This window comes from Vombatus ursinus, unplaced genomic scaffold, assembly GCF_900497805.2.
Source record: "Vombatus ursinus unplaced genomic scaffold, bare-nosed wombat genome assembly UNPS02014159.1, whole genome shotgun sequence".
In the NCBI taxonomy this organism is placed as follows: Eukaryota; Metazoa; Chordata; class Mammalia; order Diprotodontia; family Vombatidae; genus Vombatus; species Vombatus ursinus.
Genome location: NW_020953937.1, coordinates 531,674 through 536,836, shown reverse-complemented (window position 1 = coordinate 536,836; position 5,163 = coordinate 531,674). Strand labels below are relative to the sequence as shown.

At 56.7% G+C, this 5,163-nt stretch overlaps 1 protein-coding gene across 2 annotated transcripts in view; it reads right to left on the bottom strand.

The window, feature by feature from the left end:
- LOC114040922 (zinc finger protein OZF-like) overlaps positions 1–249 on the bottom strand; it is an 18,940-nt gene extending 18,691 nt beyond the window's left edge. For both annotated transcript variants that reach the window (XM_027859160.1, XM_027859159.1), the window contains exon 1: positions 198–249. The gene's annotated coding sequence lies outside the window, so the exon portion shown is untranslated. The remainder of the gene's footprint in view (positions 1–197) is intronic.
- Between the last annotated feature and the right edge of the window lie 4,914 nt (positions 250–5,163).

Sequence of the window (5,163 nt, the reverse complement as noted above, 5' to 3'; positions counted from 1 at the left end):
GGGGAGGGGCTGGAGAAAGATGGGGGGAGGGGCTGGAGAAAGATGGGAGGGGTCGGGGGAGGGGTCGCCCGCCACCCCGGGATCTCTAGGCACCCTCTTGCTCTGCAGGTTAGGGGGACGGCGGGCAAGATGACCTCCCCCAACCCTCATTCCCCGCCCCCCCCATCCACCCCTCGATGCGGGGGGGCCGGACTCACCCCTTGCCAGTCCCGAGCCGGACAAAGCTGACCGCGCCAGGCCTCCCACAACACACTGCGCCTGCGCCCAGGAAGGCACGGACTACGAGCCCCAAGAGCCTTCAGGCTCGCGCTTGCGCACAACGGGCCACTGGATCCCGCCCCCAAAAACCCTGCTGGGTGACATCACATTCCAAGAGCCTCTGAAGACTGCTGGGAAATGGAGTCCTGCGAGCGGAGGATCGACGCAGGCGCAGACGGTGCGCAGCGGGCTCTGGTCTCCACAGTAACCAGGGCAGCACAGGGCGGGGCCCCTGGCAAGCTCCTCTTCTGCTCCCCTAATGCGGCCCCCCTCATCCCCCAAGCGGACTGAATACTGCATTGGGACTTGATAAGGAGGCCCAGGCCACGAGCCAACTTTTCCTTCCTATCCAGCCTTTCCCTCCCCAATCTGGGCACCAAGCCCACAAGCTCTGGCTAAGTGCCCAGTGCATGCCCGCTCGCCACACCTCCCCAGCAGTCCTCTTCCCTGAGCCTTGGGTCAGCCCTCGGGCTCCATTCGCACATCTCTCTCCTACACTCAAGTTTTTATGATCATTTGAGGTGAGCCCCAGCCTAAACATGAGGGGAAGGCCTAGGGAGTGCCTGCCACCTCCTCCAGGCAGCCCCCCATAACTTCAGCGGCTACTCTGTGGGTCCTGAGAATGTATGCTCCTTGAGGGCAGCGCCTATTCCTGGGGCATCTGGGGGCACTCCATGGCATAAATTGTGGGCCTGAGGTCAGGAAGGTCTGGGTTCAAATCCAGCCTCAAATGAGATCATTATAAAGCACTTAAGTTAGCCCAGTGCCCAGCACACCATGCACACTAAATAAATGCACATGCCCTCCCTGGCCAGGCACACTCCTCATACTTGTTTCTGAACCCCCCTGGGCCAATGCCAAGGCCACACATCTCCAGGAGTGGCCAGGAGGCCATATTCCATACAAATGGAGAATGAGTGAGGCCATTGGCCCACCTCACATTGTGGCATGGGGGGACCAGAGGCACAGGGCCTGTCTCAGAGTCCCCTCCGGGACCCTGCCCACCTCTCAATTCTGCAGTTCTCCGGGAACCCTTCCCAATGCCCAGGCCAACGTACCCGTCTCCAGCCAGATCCCACGTGGCATGAGTGGGGCCGGGTGACCAATTTAGCGTGCTGGGTTTCCCACCTTTTGATCTTGTCTCCCTCTGGGAGACCCAACCTTTCCATGGGGGTATGAGCCTGACCCACTGGCCAGATGCCCTTGGAAGCCAACACGACGTCTCCTATAGCCAGCACGTGGCCTCACTAATGACGGGCCGTGTGAAGTTTGCCAAGGAAGGTACAGGTTAGCTGGTGTGCCGGGCTGTGGTTAGGCACTCCTTCCTTTCTCTGAGGCCCAGGGGCCTTCTCCTTCTCTCCCTCCCTCAAGTGGAGTCTCTGGTGCTTAATTAGGATTGAACAACAGTGGCCAAAGGCCTTGCCACACCCATGACACCCACGAGGCTTCTGTCAGTCCCCACTGTGAAGCAGGAAGTGCTGTGGCCTGGCCCAGGAAGAAGGCAGTGGGGTGGTCAGCAAGTGGTCTCCACCCCTTCCCTTCCTTGCTTCAAGGGATCCCCAGGGAACAGTGCCAGAGGCAGGCTTCCAGCAGGGTCTCCCTCTACCCCAAAGAGCTGGCTGTGACTGTGGCTGTGGGAGGGACTCTCTGCGCAGCCTCCTACAGAACTGGCCACTGGGAACCCTGGCTCTTTCTCAGGACTCTGCCAGGAAAAAGGGCCATTTTTACATTTAGAAGGCAAAATTAGAGGGCCAGTTTGTTTTCAGCTCGGATATACCATGCCTCTGTCTACATCTTAAAGACTAATCAATGACCACTTTCTTTCTCCAAAAAGAACCTTTGGCAGTGTGGAGGTAATTCTGACGGCCTCACAATGCAGCTTGAACTGATCAGTGACACCTTGACAAGACTCCCAATCATCAGCTTCCTTCTGCCTGCGTACTTGAAGCAAAGTGAATCAAAGACTGTAGGCCCCATTCCCATCACAGAACTGTGGTCCCATAACCCACCAAGCAATGACCCCCGAGGACTTGCGCAGTATTGCTCCGTAAGGACTGCAGAATTGGACGTCTTCCATTTGTGGGTCTGTCTGGGAAACCGCTCTGGCCCTGGGAAGACGATATCCACCTTCCCCCCTCCCCTCCCATTGTGATTTCACTTCAGCAAGGAGGAATTCTGATCAGGAGAATTCCCCATTTCCAAACCTGCTCCTCATAATGAAACAAATTCATTAAAGGCTACCTGATTATCGGCACTTCGTTTCTGGCCTACTGTTTTGTCATTCTCAGGTTAGAGCCAGGCTCAGCAAAACGCTGTTAAGAGCAGGTAGACCTGAAGCCGCTGCATCACCACTCCAATAGCGCCCAGGATGGAGGAGACACCTGCCTGCTCGGGTGCCACATCCCACTGGGGACAAGGAGCTAGAGCAGGCCCTGTCCCAGCCCCCAGGCAAACGGCCAGAGCATGACAAGTCTGGGGACGTGGCCCCAGTCTCCTGACCCCCAAGGGGCCCGCCCCGACGGCTCTGAAGAGCTCTCTTCTCTCAGTGACCATTTGGGTCAAACTCTCCACCAGGCTCACAACCTCCTCAATGGTCTCGGGACCCTGCTTTCGCACCGGGGCCTGGGTCTCAGGGCAGGACACTTGTATTGCTAAGCAGCCTTATTAACTGCAGCTTAAATTAGTTTTGGTTTGGAAATAACACAGAGTCTCAAGTTTGATTTGCGTATAAGTAGACAGTAAAAGTATTTATTATTAAGATAGTAAAATAGGATTAAGATTAGTAAATAGAATAGAGTTAGTCAGTCCCAACAGGTAACAGTAACATACTTAAGTCCCGGCTTTCAGCCTCCAGAGTCCCAAACGGAAAATCCCGGGCTCCACGGCGGCCCCTCGGGAGGGACTCCGAAGGTGAAGTTGGGGCTGCCTGGTTTTAGTTGTTCCTTCGAAGAAGGCAGTTGGCCAGAATAAAGGCGTGCTCAGTGGGGAAGGCGAGGTTCTCAAAACATCCTTGAGAGCAGTTCTGTTCAAGGTTGTTTCCGGCACCTGGAGGAGTGGCCAGCCCTACCAGGGAGCAAATACCTCGAAAACAGTCCTTGGACATCTAGCCAGGAATAAGATTAACTAACGTAAAAAAAGAGTCAGGGTCAAATTGCAGGCATGCTGAGGGAGGTGAGGATGGCTTTTCTGAATTCCTTCATCACGACAGCTCCCGCATCTGCTCCTTGGTGAGACCCTGGGGGCGCAGCCACCGCCCCAGGGCCTCCTGGTAGCAGAACATCTGAAGCCCTGGCAGGATGGCTCAGGGCCCTGAGGGGCCCCTTTGAGGTGGGCAGCCTGAGGGCCCCAGAAGGTCTCCAGAGACCATTTGGTTGCCTCTCCCAATGGGGCCTCAGCTCAGTCGTCCCCTGGGATGGGGCAGAGATGGGCAAGATGAGGAGAAATGACTTGAGGAAGACTGAAGTCCACAGCAACAGAGCGGGGTGGTGCCCATTTGGGGACAAAGTATGGAGGTACAAGCAAAAATCAACTAGTAGAGACCAGTGCAGATGCTCACTCTTACTCACACAGGGTGCCCCCACACTAAGTAGTGTGACCCCCCCCCCCCCACTGCTGCCAGGCAATCCCCCTCTAACACCCTCATCAGCTTCCTCTCCCCCTCCCCACTCTCTCAGCTGAGATCCTGCCTCCTAAGTGGAGGCATTCACCATGACATGAGCTCCCTCCTCTCCCATCATTCAGGGGTCTTCTGCCCCTCTCCTCCCATGATGAGGCGGGGCTGACCCCTCCACCTGCTCAAGTGACCCCCCCAACAGATCGCCCCCCCTGTCACCCCCCCCCACGCCCCCCCAGTAATCTCGAATCTCTCCCTCTCTCCTGGCTCATTTCCTCCTCCATCCTGTAAAAACCCTCATGTCTCCTCTGCCTTTTGCAGCTAAACTTCCCCAAAAAGGTATCTACAGCGGCACCTCTCCTCTCACCCCTTCCTTCTTCTTTTTTTTGGTTAGGCAATGGGGTTAAGTGACTTGCCCAGGATCACACAGCTAGTAAGTGTAGCGTCAAGTATCTGGGGTTGGATTTGAACTCAGGTCCTCCTGCCTCCAGGACCGATGCTCTATTCACTGTGCCACCCAGCTGCCCCCTCAGCCCTTGTTTCTTCCGACCTCACCATTCCAGCCAAAGTGACCAGTGGTCTGCAAGTGACCTGTCAGGCTGCAGGCCTGGCCACTGTGGGTCACTCTCTTGTCCCCAGGTTTTCAGATCCCTCCCTCCTGGTTCTCCTCCTCCCTCTGACCCTCTATGACCTCATGTCAATCTCCCCGGACCCTCCGCCCCCCAGGCCTTGCCCCGCCCCCCCCACTGCGGCGGGGCGGAGCGAACCAACTTCTGGGGACAAGGAGACCAATGCGCACCCCGCTCTGAACTACAACTCCCAGCATGCTAAGGGGCAGTGGCGCGCAGGCGCACAGACCGCCGAGGCGTCTGCCCAACCTCCTCTCCCCTCTCTGCCACGCCCCCTTCCTGCTGCTGTGCAGGGCTCCCTTTCTCGGTGCTCAGCCGGTGCGCGTCTTCCCTGCTTCACTGTGCTCTCAGCGTGGGGTGGCTCCGCTCCCCTCCCTCGCCCCTCCTGCCCCAGGTGCAGAGCTTTGTTGGCCGCTAGGCGGCGCGACAGAGCGCAGGAGCCTGGAGAATCGTGAAGACCCGAGTTCAAATCCAGCCTTAGACATTTACTAGCTCTGTGACCCTGGGCAAGTCACTTCACCTCTGCCTGCCTCAGTTTCCTCATCTGTAAAATGGGGATCATAACAGCACCTGCCTCATAAGGAGATAATAATTGTAAAGAGGTTAGCCCAGTGCCAGGCACATAGTAGGCACTATATAAATGTTAACTATTATTTTATTATC